At 44.3% G+C, this 17,856-nt stretch overlaps 1 protein-coding gene and 1 long non-coding RNA gene across 2 annotated transcripts in view; one reads left to right on the plus strand and one right to left on the minus strand.

The window, feature by feature from the left end:
* The window catches only part of PACS1 (phosphofurin acidic cluster sorting protein 1), a 144,102-nt gene that overhangs the window by 55,650 nt on the left and 70,596 nt on the right, over positions 1-17,856 (plus strand). The window lies entirely within an intron of this gene.
* On the minus strand, positions 579-14,217 carry LOC138427075 (uncharacterized). The gene is made up of 4 exons (XR_011251884.1): positions 13,976-14,217; positions 6,113-6,327; positions 2,561-2,824; positions 579-1,923 (listed from the first exon to the last, which is right to left on the minus strand). It is a non-coding gene; the product is annotated as an uncharacterized lncRNA (long non-coding RNA).

Raw genomic sequence — 17,856 nt, forward strand, 5'->3', positions numbered from 1 at the left:
AATTTGCGTCTTTGGTTGTTTCATCTCTGACTTGTGTACCCACTGCCTCCCTCGTAGCTCCATCTGAATATCTTACAGATATCTCAAGCTTTTTGCTCTTTCATACTGTTCATGGGGTTCTCAAGGCAAAAATACTGAAGTGATTTGCCGTTCCTTTCTCTAGTGAGAGTTGGACCATAAAGAAGGCTGAGCACCAAAGAACTGATGCTTTCAAACTGTGGTGCTGGAGAAGACTCTTGAGAGTCCCTTGGACAGTAAGGAGTTCAAACCAGTCAATCCTAAAGGAAATCAACCCTGAATATTCATTGGAAGGAACGATGATGAAGTTCCTATACTTTGGCCACCTGATGCGAAGAGTGGACTCATTGGAAAAGACGCTGCTTCTGGGAAGGATTGAGGGCTGGAGAAGGGGGCAACAGAGAATGAGATAATTGGATGGCGTCACCGACTCAATGGACATTAGTTTGAACAAACTCAGGAAGATGGGGAAGGACAGGGAAGCCTGGCATGCTGCATGCAGTCCATGGGGCCGCAAAGAGTCGGGCACGACTGAGCAACTGAACAACAACATCTCAAAGTTAAAGTTGCTAAAACAGATCTCTTTATTTTATCCCTTTCCCATTAAAAAAAAAAAAAAAAAACAAACTCTTGCAGTCTTTACTCATCTAAGGAAAATGAATGGATGGTACCACCATCCACCCTGCTTCTTGAGCTGACAACCTCGGAGGCCTCTCTGCTGCTCTCCTTTCTCAGTTCCACCCTCCAATCCATCAGCAAGTCCTGTTCCATACAGTTCCAGAAGAGATCAGAAATCTGTCGCTGTCTCTTCAGCTCCACCCGCCCCTGCCCTAGACCGTGTCTGGACCATCATCTGTCTTCTGGGTGCCGGTCGTGGCCTCCCTGCTTTCAGGGTAGCCTCCCTCCAGTTCTTGAGCAGCCAGAGGAGCCTCTCCCAAACACTGGGCAGAGCTCGACACTTCCCTGTTTAAAAACCCTCTGATCCTTTCCAATCAGAATACAACCCAGACTCTGTTTACCTAGCCTCGGGACCAACACAACCCCTCTGTGTATCCATCTAATCTCATCCCTGGTTCTGCTCCAGCCAGACAGGTCTGGCCTTTATTGCACTCTGAGCCTGATTCTTCCTGGGGGCATTTGCATGTGATTCTCTTCTGGAATGTTCTGCCACTCGCTATTTGCATGGCTGGTTCTTGTCTGAGTTCTCAGCCTTTCCTAACCGCTCAGTCTGAATTAGGACCCTTGCCCCACTCTCCTGTCTCCGTCTTGTTTTGGGTTGTCATTGTTGCTCTCTGACAGCGTGTTATCTCTCGGGCATATTCATTACCCCACTCCCTTACACTGCTTTACAGCCAGCTTTCCGAGACTAGGGTGCCGGAGCCTGTGTCCTTCATGGTACTGGTGTTTGTAGCTGTCCTCTAGATTTGTGGCAGGAGATCTATTTCGAATGAATGAATGGGCTTTTGAGGCGCTGTCTCTTGCAGTCAAGAGTCCCACACGGTCGGTGTGCTGCTGGCTGGAGGAGCTGCTCTCGGCTTCTCAAGGAGAGGCAGGCAGCTATCATTTCAGAGCGCCTGCGATTAGGTTCTGGCTCTGCTGCTTACTGGTTTTGAGGCCTTGGGCAAGTCACTTATCTTCGCTAGATGTGTTCTGTCATTTATGGAGCAGAGATAACAATGCATATCTTGTTGATGTTCATGATCAGTCGCTTCAGTCATGTCGAACTCTGCGACCCTATGGGTCATAACCCACCAGGCTCCTCTGTCTATGGAATTCTCTAGGCAGAAATACTGGAGTGGGTTGCCATGCCCTCCGTCAGGGAATCATCCCAACGCAGGGATCGAACCTACGTCTCTTAGGTCTGTCTCCTGCGTTGGCAGGCAGGTTCTTTCCCACTAGCGCCACCTGGGAGTTCGGTGAGGAGTAAATGAAATAACGTGAAAACACCTACCAGGCACCCGGCAGTTTGTGCCCCCCACCCTCTGTCTCAAAGCAAAGCTGCTGTCCTGAATTCTGAAAGCCCATCACCTGCTCTGGGCCAGCTCCTAAACACTGGTGTCTGATGTGAAAACAGTATTCCTAGGGGATTTTTTGGCGGTCCAGTGGTCAGGACTCTGCGCTTTCACTGCCGAGGGCTCCAGTTTGATCCCTGGTGGGGGAACTAAGATCCCACAAGCCACACAGCACGGCCAGAAGACAAAACTGTATCTCTTCTATGTAGTCATGTCATATACATGTTAAGCCAAAATTGTTAAAATTGCATAGATGAATTATTATCCCTGTTTCACTGTAGGAAGAGGGGAGAGGAGTCAGTCCCCGGGACATCACGGGATGACATTGGGGACACCCTGTATAGTCTCAGCTACGAAACCAGCTTTTGCCCTTTCTGTCTATTTTATGTGTTCATTTTTCTACTCCCTTTCTTCTCTCTTCTCTGCACAAACCCTCAGCCTTCTTTTCTCTTGCTTTCCTCTTTGCCTTCTCCTGTGGCTGCCGGAGGCATCGCTGCTGACTGACACTTGGGATTGAGGATGCTGCCTACCCTCGTCCAGGTCTTCGGAACAGCCAGTGAGACTCCGTGAGGCTCCTGGTTTGTAATGTAATATCATACAGGTCAAGGGTCTTGGAAAGATTCTGCCTGCACGCAGGTTTGGGGGAGGAGGGCCACACAAAGTTGCTTCTGAAGGAACAGATTGGCTTGCGTGTGTTGTCCAGGCTCCGATATTTGGCAGATCTTTTTGTGAAATGTATCTTAAAGCAATACTTTCTGCCTGTTTTTTTTTTTTTAATTGTGAATCTGTAGAGTCTAATGGGAAAAAAAACAAAAACAAAAAAACAGACCAGTAAAACAGTTACACCAGTAATATTTGTCTGGGTTAAGTGTGATACTAGGTGAGACCTTTAGCTTCCTACTTTTTCAGCCGCCTGTGAAATACACCCTGTGTTTATTCTCATTTCTCAGAGATATGAAGAGTTAGCTTCAGCACATCTGTGAAACATACTTATCGTTGAGGTCACTGCTCCAGGCCTCTCAGCCCTGCCCTCACCCCAGATCCCTTTCCACTTCAAGCTCCTGCCCTGCAGCCTGGCTGCGAGGGGCCTCAGTGGGCTGGGTGCTGCTGGAGGATGGGCCGGGGGTCAGAGCAGCAGGGGCTCCTGGAAGACATTCCTCCTGCTTTCCCTCCTGGCGTTTCTTCCTTTTGGGCCTGAAGTGACGCTTTATCCCTGCCCTTTCTGATCTGGACAAGCAAATACAGAAGCAGATGGCAGATAACTGGTCTTGTTTGTTTTTGTTATTTTTCTCTTAGTTGCCTGGCTCTGAAAGCAGTTCCAGTGGTTTATAGCTTAGTGTAGTTTTCCCAGGTTGGGAGCATCCTCTAAGACAGTCCCACCTGGAGCAGCCAGGTTGTCCTGGCTGACGGCGCCCCCTGATGGCCCGTGGAGAACACGACCACGGTGCCACCTTCCTCTGCTCCCACCCTCGCGGGGTGGGGGGGAGGGTTTCTCTCCCTACCTCCGTTTGATGCGCTTTTGTTCCATCTTGCATTTTAGATAATTATGCTTCAGCTAACCCTTCTTACCTCCTCTTCGGGCTTCTTATTGATTTATCTGTTACCCCAAAAGCATCTTGGTTTTTGTCCCCACTCTTTTCATTGTATGTATTTGTTTTTTTGGTTTACTTTTAATTTCTGAACAAAATAAACAAAAAGCCATGATACACAACGTTCAAGCTCTGTGTCGCAGGTGGAAAGAAGCAGGGCTTGAGGCTGTTGTATCCTGCCTTAGACAGAAGGACAGAAATAAAACCACGAGACACTGGCAGAGGAAACCAGGTGGGCCAGGGCCACTGAGGCTGCTGCTGGGGGAGCCATGGGGATCTTTGCTTTATGCTTTTGAATTAAAAGCTTTCCCCCATCATGGCTAAAAAGCATTTAGTGACATGTCCTTATTAAGGCAAAAGGAAGCACCAGATTTTGAAGTGAAATTAGATGCCACAATAAAGGCTCACTGTGGCCAACTTCTAGAGCTCTTGGGGGTCCGTCAAGAGCTGCTTTCAGAGTCTTTCTTCCTTTTTTTAATATTTATTTATTTGTTTGGCGGCACCGGTCTTTGCTGTGGCACACAGGATCTTTCTGGTTGTGGCATGTGAACTCTTAGTTGGGGCTTGTGGGATCTAGTTCCCTGACCAGGGATGGAACCGCGGGCCCCCTGCTTTGGGAGCACGGAGTCTTAGCCACTGGACCACCAGGGAAGTCCCTCCCTTCAGAATCTTAATAGATTTTTGTTCCTGCTCTCAACCTCCTTCAACTAAATTTGCTTTGTCCACGGTATTAGAATTCAAAATAAATAAAACGCTTCTTCAATTTCACTTTACCTTATCAAGTACAAGTATTCCTGTGGGATTTCCTGCTACCCGGAAGAGGTGTTGATGCTCAATATCTCAGACACTTGGTGGATTCACCATGTCCAGCCTGAGAGGCTGGCTGAGGAGCCTGCTTCCTCCTGGCCTTCCTTCTCCAGCTCCCCACATTTTTAGTGCTGTTTCAAATTCTACCCAGCCGACTTGCAAAACTCACTTCTGGAATATAGCCCATTTGCAAGAATTTTTGTTTGTGTTTTTCAGCTCATAATCAGACTATAGAGAAAGCAACGTTGGCATCTACAGATCTCTCATGGGTTATGCATCATGAGTTTTATGCAACAAAGAACGACACTGCTGAGACCTCATACTTACCTCTCCAGCCCTAATTCACTCTCTTTCAAAACCCTTCTTTTGCTTTTAGTAATGAAGGGGAAGGAGTAATGAATGAAACAGAATTGGCCAACACCTCACCACAAAAAAAAACCCCTCAAAGTACTGCTGAGGACAGCAGTCATGAGTCCATAAATCATTTATCCTGTCCCCCTATTTCCCCTCCCCGAGAGAGCACTGTACTTAGAGTGGAAAGTGAGGAGCACCATGGTTCCCAGTCTTTCTGGCGTTGTGAGTGCCTCACGTTGTTTGATTTTGTGCGGTTAACTTTTCCAGAGGTGATGTCATCTTTGGGACAGGATTGTATAATTTCGGAGTTTGATGGAACCTCAAAGATCATGTTGCTTCGTTTCCCACCTTATGGGGTCCTCCCTTCCAAAAATTTCCTAAAAGTTGGCCAGTTAGCCTTGGCCTAATTCTTAGAAAGTTCTTCTGTATGTTCAGCTGACATTTAAACCCATGGGAATTTCCACCATCAATCCCGAGTCAGCCATTTATAGCAACCTATGACTCAGTTTTTTTCACTCTTCCCTAAGAACGCCTTTCAGCTACTGGAGGCCGGCCCTCAGCCTCCTGAGTCTTTCTTGGCTGAGCTGTCTCTTGGGCATTTTGGGCTTTTTTCTTGATGATTTGGGAAGTTTTTAGCCCTACATCTTTGAGTTATCAAATTTCCCCTCATGTTGTCATTTTTCTTCAGGCTTTGTTTATAGTGGTGTTTACCATGCAGATTTTTGGGGGGTTTGCTTTGGTGTTTTGTTTGTTTGGTTGGTTTTTTCTTTTCTGGCCATGCCACACAGCATGTAGGATCTTAGTAACTCCACCAGGGATCAAACCTGTACCCCCTGCACTGGAAGTGCTAAGTCTTAACCACTGGCCTGCCAGGGAAGTCCTGATCTTTTTTTTCTTACAGTAATAAAATGTATCAACATTTTAAAAACAGCCTCTGGATTTTATATCCTTTGGATTTTGTTCCCGCTTAGAAAGACCTCACTCACTTTGAGGTTATCTTAAAAGTATTTTCTGCATACTTTCTTCTTGTACTTTAATGGATTTGTTTTTAATGTTTAAATCTTTGATTCCTTCTGGAGTTTATTTTGATATAAAATGTGAGGTGGAGTTTCAAATTTATTTGTTTTTCAGTGAGGTACCCAGTTACTCTAACACCGTTTATTAAATGATTCATTTTCTCCCACTGATTTGAAATGCCTTGTGTTAAATTTGTGATATACCCTTGGACTTATTCCCAGGATTTTTCATATGTTTTGCTGCCAAGCAAGCCATCACCCTTCTTATACCCTTGTTATTAAAATTTTTAGCTGAAATGTAAAACTTTTAATATACTTATTATAGTTCATTGTTCAGCCTGTCATCTGGCCCATCAGGATGGCCTGGTTCTTGCTTCTTGCACCAGCAGCTTCTTGCTTTGTGCCATCTGCAGGTTAATAAGCACCTCTTTTCTGTCGTTATCCAGGTCATCGATTAAAAGAGTGACAGAAATACTGACCAGTGTAGGGCTGTCCTTTGAACATCGGTGGAAGGCCACTGTTAATTCTTTCCTGTAGCAGAGATGCAACATGATATGTTAGAAAGACCGTGGAATTTTAGTATTTTTGCAATACTTTATTTGGACATCCCTTATTTTCATTGTTTCTCAAACTTTAATGTGCATAGGAATGACCTGAGAATCTGGTTGATGTATAGATTCTGACTCACTAGCTCTGGAGTTGGACCAAGATTCTGTACTTCTAGTAAGGCTCCAGTCCATGCTGGTGCTGCTGGTCCATAGACTCACTCTGTACAGGATGGAGACCAGGGTAAGTCCAACGAGAAGCTCTGGCTGCAATATTTAAGGAGGCATTTGCTCTCAGGTTTGCTCAGGTGCCAGTCTTGCTCTTTACCCCATGGACCATAGCCCCCTGGGCTCAGCCCCCTTGTTGTTCAGTCTCACTACTGTTGAACTAGTCTCTTCCTTTTCAAGCAAGTTCCCCCGGTGATTCTCAGGCACACCAAAGTTTGAGAAGCGTGATTCTCAGGCACACCATGAAAAGAGATTAGAAGTTCTGACTTTTGGTATTAATTTCTTAAATAAATCCTATTGTGAGCTAGTGCTTACAACCTGAGAACATCATGGAACCAATTGGCTTTAGCTTGTCTGATGTGCTGAGTCCCAAATACTGACAGTGGTTGCTCAGATAGTGTCAGACCACAGGTAAAAGAAGCCTCCTTGAATTTGACAAAACCAATCTTCACCCCTGTATTGATGACTCTCATAACGTGGACTCAAAATCAAGCTCTTACATGTCATTGAAAGCTTCATTGAAAATGTGCTGCAGGCCATTGCTTCTCAAATGTTACTATGTGTACGGATCTCCTGGGCGTCAGGTTAAGATACAGCTTCTGATTTGGTGGGTCTGGAGTTCTGCATCTTTCACGGGCTCTGAAGTGATGCTGAAGCTTCTGAGCTACAGCTGCAGAACCCAGAAACAGGGAGAGTTCTGACTGACTTCTAGCTAAGAAATCTTCCTGAAGTATAAGAGGGTATTGGTTAGGAATGTTCAGGGAAGTTCCTCATGGATTTTATTTCAGAAAGCGAGGAAAGAAGCTTATATTGTTTCCCCTTTCTTGCTATGACAAACAGTGCTGCAGAGAATATGTTCATCACATCCATTGTTTTATGTGCATTCTGTATTTTGTTGTCTGTGGTGCAGCAGTGTTATTCCACTTTATAAAGTCTTGAAAGGTATTTATCTTGAACTTTTTATATACTTAATGCGATATTATTTTTATATCTTTAAGTTACATCTTGGTGGATATGGAAAGTATTTTCTCATCACTAATGTTATTAACACCGAATAGATTTAAAGTACATTGTTGTTTTTGTTCAGTTGCTAAGTCATGTCTTGACTCTTTGCATCCCCATGGACTGCAGCATGCCAGGCTTCCCTGTCATTCACTGTCACCTGGAGTTTGCTCAGATTCATGTCCCATCTCATCCTCTGTCACCCCCTTCTCCTGCCCTTGCTCTTTCCCATCCTCAGGGTCTTTTCCAATGAGTTGGCTGTTAGCATCAGGTGGCCAAAGTATTGGAGCTTCAGCATCAGTCCTTCCAATGAATATTCAGGACTGATTTCCTTTAGGATTGACTGGTTTGATCTCCTTGCTGTCCAAGGAACTCTCAAGAGTCTTCTCCAGCATCATAATTCAAAGGCATCAATTCTTTGGCTCAGCCTTTAAAATACATATATATGCATAAGATACATATATGAATGTGTGTGTGTGTGTGTGTGTGTGTGTGTAATGTTGCTTAGTTGCTAAGTTGTGTCCAACTCTTTTGTGACCCCCCCATAGGCTGTAGCATGCCAGGCTCCTCTGTGCATGAGGATTTGCAGGCAAGAATACTGGAGTGGGTTGCCATATCCTTCGCCAGGGCATCTGCCTGATCCAGGGATCAAACCCGTGTCTTCTGCATTGGGAGGCAGATTCTCTACCACTGAGCCATCAGGGAACCACCCCCCGCCCCCCACCACACACACACACACACACACACACACACACACACACACACACAGAGTTTTTCTAGAACCCAGGTAGAATGTGCTCTTCTCTTATGAATCAGCATCTTATGAAAAAAGAGGACGTAAACTGTTTATGTCATATGTTAAGCCTGGTGCTTAAACCAAACAGGACTGGAACTCCTGAAGGGGAAGAGCAGGGAAAGTTCAAGTCAGCTGCCATCTAACACTGCTTGCTGTATGATTGCGCTCATTTCACATGCTAGTAGGGTTATGCTTCAAGCTAGGCTTTAGTAGTACATGAACCAAGAGCTTCCAGAAATCAAATTGCCAACATTCATTGGATCACAGAGAAAGCAAGGAAATTCCAGAAAAACATCTACTTCTGCTTCATTGACTTTGCTAAAGCCTGTGACTGTGTGGATCACAACAAACTGGAAAATGCTTGAAGAGATGGGAATACCAGACCACCTTACCTATCTCCTGAGAAACCTGTATGCAGGTCAAGAAGCAATAGTAAGAACCTTACATGGAACACGGACTGGTTCAACATTGGGAAAAGATTATGTCAAGGCTGTATATTGTCACCCTGCTTATTTAATTTATATGCAGAGTACATCATGCCAAATGCCAGGCTGGATGAATCACAAGCTGGAATCAAGATTGCCAGGAGAAATATCAACAGCCTCAGATAGGCAGATGATGCCACTCTAATGGCAGAAAGTGACGAGAAACTAAAGAGCCTCATGCTGAGGCTGAAAGGAGAGTGAAAAAGCTGGCTTTAAACTCAGCATTCAAAAAACTGAGATCATGGCATCTGGTCCCATCACTTCATGGAAGTTAGAAGGGGAAAAAGTGGAAGCAGTGACAGATTTTATTTTCCTGGGCTCCAAAATCACTGCAGATGGTGACTGCAACCATGAAATTAAAAGACACTTGCTCCCTGGAAGGAAAGCTTTGACAAACCTAGACAGCATATTAGAAAGAAACAACATCACTTTGCCAACAAAGGTCTGTCTAGTCAAAGCTATGGTTTTTCCAGTAGTCATGTATGGATGTGAGAGTTGGCCCATAAGGAAGGCTAAGCGTCAAATAATTGATGCTTTTGAATTATGGTGCTGGAGAAGACTCTAGAGAGTCCCTTGGACTGCAAGGAGATCAAGCCAGTCAATCCTAAAGGAAATCGACCCTGAATATTCATTGGAAGGACTGATCCTGAAGCTGAAGCTCCAGTCCTTTGGCCACCTAATGCAAAGAGCTGACTCCTTGAAAAGACCCTGATGCTGGGAAAGATTGAAGGCAAAAGGAGAAGGGGGCAACAGAAGATGAGATGGCTGGATGGCATCACCGACTCAGTGGACATGAGTTTAAACAAACTCTGGGAGATGGTGAGAGACAGGGAGGCCGGGCGTGCTGCAGTGCACGGGGTTACAAAGAGTCAGACACGACTCAGTGACTGAACAACAGCAGCGTTCTGCGGGAACAGCCCTGAGACGCTGCATTGACCTGAATGGTGTCCAGTGTTTTTACCTTCTCTCCCTTTACACGTTAGCCACCTTCACTTGAAAAACCCCAAATTCCCCTAAATGGTGTTTGTATCTGGAATTCCATCACGGAGAAAACAGAGTGACTCACAATCCAAAGTTTAGTCTACACTGATTCGGCTGTTTGACTAGACTAGAAATGCTGTGATTTATAGGTGAGTCAGGTCATTCCATCCAGTAAAGGCCGTTCGAGAGGCTGTTCCTCCTGATGCAGCGTTTTCGACTGCAGTCAGGTGGCTCTGTTAATGAAAGAGCCAAACAAGAGGAGTGATTTCCCTCCCGAGCAGTATTAGATTATGGCGTTGTCAAGAGTCTTGCAATTGAATTACCTCTGTGTAATCCACCCCACCTTATCAGTTAAACTCCACTTGTAATGGACTGCTGGCTTCCGGGGACGCTGTGTGGATTACTTAAAACCTTTTGCTGTCTGGAAGTGACATGATCTGCGGCGTTTCCACCTTCGTCGGGTGGCGTATTCCTTCCTCCCACGCTGCCTGGGCCAGGCTTGTGCTGGGCAAACATCCTGGAGCAGCTGCCGAGCTGAGCAGCGGAGCGTGTGTGGTCATTTCATCACGCTGCCGTCACTGTGTCCTCAGCTGGACCGGATCTGGTCAGGCCAGCGACCGCTCTGCTCCCTTGCGTCAACAGGTCACATGGTACTACCCACCCAAGGGAAGCAATAAATGAGAAATTCCCTTTGCCATGATGTTTGCCCAAATCAGTGTGTAATACTCAGTCTGGGAAGTCTTTGGGCTGCTGAAGACTTTTGGGAAGAAATGCCTGTTAAGAAATTTCAAAAGTGATTTGCAGTTCATTGAGGATGGGGTGCGGGGAATAAATGCTTTTTCCGGAACTCACAGTGTCAACACAATAACAATGTTGAAGAATGCTTTTAGGAGGCAGAACTAAGAATCAGAAACCCTTGAGCTTTAACTCCCATTTGCCTCTGACTGATAACTGACTGTATTTAGCCTTTTCTCGAGTCGGACTCTAAGAAAATGAACAGAGATGAACAGATAGCAGCGATAATACCTGTTTGCTGGATTACCAAAGCAAGCCGTGAGGGTTGCAAAGTGTGAGGATTTGCAATATTAGCAGGGTAAGTTCCAGCAGTAGACTGCAGTTTCTATTCCACAAAGATACTGTATCACACTGAGAGAGGAAACAAGGTTTATGAGAGTGAAGGAAAATAAATCCCAGGCTTGTTACTGGTACAGATCAACATAGAAGCTCTCAGGGCTGTCTGCCTTCACTGGGGATTGGTTAACCAGCTCTCAGGAGCCCGGTGACTTGAGACGCCAGCCAACTAGAGCATGTGTGTCTTAAGGGAAGGAGACCAGGAAGTGGCTGAGCACCTTCTTCCATAGAAGAATGAAGGTGAAACTTGCTTCTGGTACCCAGATAAGACCTGAAGGAAACTCAGGCTTTTGGTTCACCTTCAGACCTGGTAGACTTTTGTTGTGTTAGTCACTCAGTCATGTCCAACTCTGTGACCCCGTGGACTGTAGCCTGCCAGGGTCCTCTGTCTGTGGAATTCCCCAGGCAAGAATACTGGAGGAGGTAGCCATTCCCTTCTCCAGGGGATCTCCCTGACCCTGGGGTTGAACCTGGGTCCCCTGCATCGGCAGGCAGGTTCTTTACTGTCTGAGCCACCAGGGAAGAATTGTAGAGCCATTATTTAAAAAGTTTTATTTTGGGTCTTGGCAGTCCAGTGGTTAAGACACCAGACTTCCACTGCAGGGGGCGCAGGTTTGATCCACGGTCAGGGAACTAAGATCCTGCATGTCGCATGGTGTAGCCAAAAAAAAAAAAAAAAGGAAAAAGAAAAAGTTATATATTGCTCTCTCAGGACCTAGAAGTACATGGTGTAATAGTGTAGGAAGACAGCTAGGCATGAGAAATGTTCACTTGCCTTTATGACCCTGGATTTGACTTATAAAGTGGTGTCATGTCATGTGGCCATGTCATACATTGGAGATCAAAGAAGATTCAAAAAATAGCTAAGGACAGAGACAGGACTCTGGTAAGGGGAGTGAGGAAGTGAACAAATCTCTCCTCGATAAAAAATGATACACTGGACCAAGTTGGCAAAAACAGCCAATTCAGGCCTGCAGAAGTAGAACTCATGCCAGCAGCAAATCGAGAAGCATTTATCCATAAGAAGCTGCTGAACTTTAGATAAGGACAGTGGGAGTTTCTGATATTCTTGGTCTGGGACTACTCCCTGCCACCCCCATGCCGTTAATGTACCAGTTCCGGCTGCCGGAGGAAACCCGTTTCATTTGGAGCAGAAGAGGTTCTGTTTCTCTGACAAAAAAAAAAAAAAAACAGTCCGCTCCCCTCATCAGTGAAAGTTATGGTCTCAGTGGCAAGTGGACAGGCAGCTCTGGTTGCCTAAATAGCTGTCCCACTCAGGTCAGACAACAAACCACGGTCGACTCAGAGCCTTAGCCGAGATCCTGGAAACGACACAGCCGCAGAAAGGCTTGAAAAGCTCTCCACGCATCCCTGACCAACTGGAAGCCGAGTACTGCCCATAGGTAAGACTTGAGGGGCCCCAAGCTCTCCGCACAGCCCCGGTCAGCTGGGCAGCTGAATGTACAGAAGAGATGCAGGAGGGTCCAGCAGAAAGTCACACTGGGGGTAGACCCAAGCTGTGTGTTCTTAACCCTACACAGATCGATGTGCAGAGCTTAGGAGCCTGGCTGGCCCCAGATGTGTGAGCACGACCTTTAACCAATCGTTTGCTGGTCACTAAACCCTGCAGGCTCAGGGGCACCCCCTAGGAATTCAGGTCTAAAAACAGAAATGAGAATTAAAAGAAAAACATGCCCTGAGTAGAAATACCATGGCCGCACACCATGAAGAAGACAGTCTGCTGATTTCCTCCGGAAAAATTACTCACAGGGAAGGGTGTCCATTTAATCAACATAAGCTATAAAATATGAACAGTAAGGTCCATTTGGTTAAAAAAGGAAAGCGAGAGAAGCACAGAAGTATCTGCTCAAAGGGTGGGGTACACAGAAACACATATTCACACACACGTACACGTTTTTCCTTGGATTTTTAACAGTGAGCTTCCTTAGAGGTTTATAGGGATGTTTCTTTCACTTTGCTATTTATTTTGAAAGTAAGTATTTTTTCTACAGTGTATCAGTAATACTTTGCGCACACACACACACACACACACAAAAGTAACCTACAGCATGACACTAACTGATTTAGAATTGTGGGATTTACTAAATCAAGTGCTTTGTTTATAAGCAGCAGTTTGCCTTCTACCTCCCACCTCCTATGTTTCTCCTCTCCTTTTTTTTTTTTTTACATGTCTATTTAGTACATCAGAAAAATATTGGGAACAAAACTGATGAATTTATTCACATTTCTTCCATCCCATTCCTATGTTCTATTTTATGTTTCCTCTTTATTAAAAATAGGAAGAACAGTCCCAAGACTTTTCTACCTTTGACTTTATTGCTTGAAACACGTGAACTGCTTGACTTAAATTTCTAGAAACAATCAGATCTTTCCCATTGAGATTGTTGTTCATTATTTTTAAACTTGTATTACTTATAAATGTTTTGTGTAGTGCTGTGTTTCTTAAAGGTAAGATGTTGTTTTAAAAAAAAATCTAAAAAGTATATTGAGTTGTAAATTATTCTCAGTTGGATTAGGAAATTGCCAGTAGAGGAGATAGACTAAAGTGGTTCCTCAAGCCCTCCCACAGATGATAATTAGCAAATCTGGACAAAATAAAAGAAACTACTAAAAGCACCCAAAAGCAGAAGCTAGAGGAGAAAAAAAGTTGTAATTGGAAGGAGTAGGACGTGCAGACTTGTGGGTTTTTTTGCCTGACGGTGTGCTTCAGTCCTCACGGTGGCTGCAAGGAAATGATAGGGGAAGACTGAAACCCTACAAGGCAGAGGTGACAGAGGAGGGGGCTCAGGAATGGAGAGCAGGGGAAATAGAAGGGGAAATCCTGGAAGCAAGAGAGCTGCAGAAAGGGTGAGGCCTAGCAGCTGAGTAAAAACTCTGCCCAGATCCCTGGTTGACTGTCGCATTAGTCAAGATTCTCCAGAGAAACAGAACCAATAGAAGAGCTGTAGGTAGGCAGGTAGGTAGGAGATAGATTACAGGAGTTGACTCACATGATTAGGGAAGTGGAGAAGACCCGCCATCTGCAGCCTGCAGTTGGAGACCCAGGGAAGCTGGTGGTGTAATTCAGTCTCAGTCCAGAGGGCTGAGAATTAGAAGGCTGATGGTACAAGTCCCAGATTGAGTCTAAGAACCCAAAACCCAGGGATGCCGATGTCCAGTAGCTGGAGAAGATGGATGTTTCAGCTTGAGCAAAGAGAAAGAACAAATTTGCCCTTCTCCCACCTTTTTGTTCTATTTAAGGCCCTCAGTGGATTGAATAATAACCACCCACACTGGGGAGGGCCACCTGCTTTACTCAGTTCACCAATTTAAATGCTCCTCTCTTCCAGAAACACCCTGAGACACACCCAGAAATAATGTTTCACCATCTATTTGGACACCCCCTAACCCAGCCAAGTTGACATGTGAAATTAACCATTAAAACTGTTAAACGCTAAATGTGCAGGAGCAACCCAAGGGACCCAGAAAAAACAACAAACAGGGAGCAGCCAGAGAGAAACTAGTCCTTGAACGATAAACCTGTACTAGTTGAGATCTGTAAGTTTGATGCCTTTTTTTTTTTTTTAAACTGAGTTAATTCCTAATCTGTACATAGTTGAGGCAGGAGAAAGCTGGAGCCTTACTGGCTTGGAGTGTCAGAAGACAGACCTTGAGACTGGCAGAACAGCTGGAAAATTAGAGGGAAACTATAAAAACAAAAATCCCAGAAAGTGAGAGCCCTTAATCTGAGTATAAGCATCCCAGATCTTTGGCTATCTGCCAAATTACACAGGTGCAGGGGAGCCCCCGGGAGCCAGTCTAAAAAAGTCATAGCTAGAAGCTGTAAGAACTGAACGAACGTATCAGCTGCTGCATACTCAGGAAAGACCAACTTGTAGTTTGAATCTAGGCAAGTTAACTGCCTACTACAGTTAGAAAAAAAAAAAGTCCTTAGAAGGACACAGCAGAGTTCAAAGTTGCCACAACACCTTATATACAATGTCTAGTTTTCAACCTGCAATTACTAGACATATAAACAGGAAAGTGTAACTCATACTAAGGAAAAAAAACCCTCAATAGAAACTGATTCTGAGTGTCTTAGAGGTTACACACGTTGGATTTTTTAGACCAAGACTTCAAAGCAGCTGTTATACAAATGACCAAAGTGTTACAGCAAAATATGATCAGAATTAAAGGAAAAATAAATGAACAGATAGAGAAGTTTCGGCAAAGAAATGGAGCTAGACCCAACAGGCTACAACTGAGGGTTCACATGCTGCAACTAAAGATCCCACATGCCACAACCTGGCTCAGCCTAACTTAAAAAATGATCTATAGATTTAATAAAATTTCAGTAAAGTTTTCTGCTTTATTTTTGTTGCTGAAATTGACAAGTCCATTCTAAAATGTGCGTAGAAATGCAAGAGAACTAGAATAGGCTGTTTTAAAAAACAGTTTTTAAAAGAACCACAAAATGAGAGAATTTGACTTGCTTGTAGTACCGTAAAGTTATGGTGATACAAAAAGAACAGATATATGAATAAATGAGACAGAATAGTCCAGAAACAAACCCACACACATGCAGATCCAAGCACATAGACAGCTGATTTTCAGCAGCAGTGTCAAGGCAATTCAATGGGAAAAGGAAAGTCTTTTCAAAAAATGGTGCAGGACCAACTGAATTTCTGTATGGAAGAAGATGAACACTAGCCCTTACTTTAATATCCTATGCAAAAAATAACTCAGAGTTTATCAGGGGCCTAAAAGTAAGAGTTAAAACTATAAAGCTTCTGAAAGAAAAATAAGAGAAAATATTTGTGACTTTGGGGTATGAAAAGATTTTCTAAATACAATGCAAAAAGCACAGACCATAAAATACATGAGTGCTAAAGTGGATTTTATCGAAATTTAAAATGTTGCTGTTTGAGAGTACAGTTAAGAAAAGGCAGGCCACGGTATGGGAGAAAATGGATGTAATCTGTGTCTCTGACAAGGATGATAAAGAGGTCTTATGATTCAATGGCAAGGTGTTAATTCCATTTTTTAAATGGGCAAAAAGATGTGAATGAGTACTCTACAAAATAAGATACACTAATGGCCAGGAGTTAATATCTTCCGTTATTAGTCATCAGGGAAAACCAGTTTACAGCCACAGTGAATTACCATGTACACCCACTAGCACAGTTAAAATTTAAAAGACCAATAATACCAAGTGCTGGCAGGTCTGTGGGGCCAGCTGAACTTTGGTGCTGTTCTGTTGAGAACATAAACTAGAGCAGCTAGTTTGGAAAATAGCTGCCAGTTTCTTTGAATGTTAAACATATACTTACCTTGGGGAGCTTCCCCAGGGGCTCAGCAGTAAAGAATCTGCCTGCAATGCAGGAGAACTGGGTTCGATCCCTGGGCTGAGAAGATCCCTTGGAGGAGGGCATGGCAACCCACTCCAGTATTCTTGCCAGGAAAATCCCATGGACAGAGGAGCCGGGGGTGGGGGTGTCGGGTGGGGGGACTCCATGGGATTGCAAAGAGTCGGACATGAGTGAAGCGACTGAACACACACACACACACACACACACTTACCATAGGACCAAGTAATTCGGGGGTGGGGGGGTCTGGTGGGGGGATTCCATGGGATTGCAAAGAGTCGGACATGAGTGAAGCGACTGAACACATACACACATACACACACACACACACACACACACACACACACGCACTTACCATAGGACCCAGTAATTCCATTCCTAGAGTTTTACCTTAGAGAAAGGAATACGAAAGTACACACGGAGACGTCTCTTTAAATATTTATAGCAGCTTAAGTCATCAAAGCCAGAGACTGGAAACAATCCGTGTGTCCATCAACAGGTGAAGGGATAAGCAAATTACGGTACAGCAGCACAATGAAATATTACTCAGCAATACAAAGGAACTGCTGATAACACACCACAAGAAGAAAACCAGTAGTGAAGAGGTGCATATTGTATGATTCTACTTATATAAAAATCTGGAAGATGAAACCAGTATATAGTAACAAGGAGGCAGATCAGTGGTTGCCTGGGGCCTGGAGGAGGGAGGGGTACTGATTGCAAAAAGGCACAAAGAAACTTTTAGGAGTGATGGAGATGTTCTTTATCTTGATTGCGGTGGTGGTTACACTGTGTTTATTGTATGTAAGCTTTATGTTTATTGTGTATAAATTATATCCCCCAATAAAAGTTGGCCTTGAAAAAACCTTCCCACTATTCAGAGAAGGCTAGTCACCGTTCCTCAACGTGATGCTGCTGCTGCAGGCTGTTTATTCTCTTTTTTGGAACCTCTGTTTTGTTCGGATATCAGGTTCCCCCTTGTGGTCATGTTCTTCTAGGAAGACTGATCATATCCCAAGTTCAGATAATTCAGCTTCATCTTGATGATTTTACTTCCCCAACTACTTAGGAGGGTGCACATGACTCGGTTCTGGCCAGTGGCAGATGAACAGAAGTATCATGGGAGTGACTTTTAGAGATGACAGTGAAATGGGATAGATCATATCTACTCTTCCCCTTACCCCACTGAAAGGACAATAAAGGATTTTTTTTTAAGGTGTAAACTATGAGGATGAAGAGAAAGGCAGAGTAGGTAACAGTGGGCCAGAATTTTACTTATAAAATTACGAAAACTGAAAAGTAACTGCATAGGTGATAAGGGACTTAGGTTTCAGTGTCTTTGCTCTGAGTATTTACAATGGAGGGAGGCTAATGAGAAGCAAGCCAGTTTTCAACCACAACTAGACAATGTTCTACAATAAGTTTTAGGAAACTCTGACTGTGGGATATACTTTGGGGTGAAAACAGAAATACTGGTTGAAAGTCTGAAACATAGCAGTTAGCACCCAGATCCCCATCCCACCCTT

This window comes from Ovis canadensis, chromosome 21 (assembly GCF_042477335.2).
Source record: "Ovis canadensis isolate MfBH-ARS-UI-01 breed Bighorn chromosome 21, ARS-UI_OviCan_v2, whole genome shotgun sequence".
NCBI classification, from domain to species: Eukaryota; Metazoa; Chordata; class Mammalia; order Artiodactyla; family Bovidae; genus Ovis; species Ovis canadensis.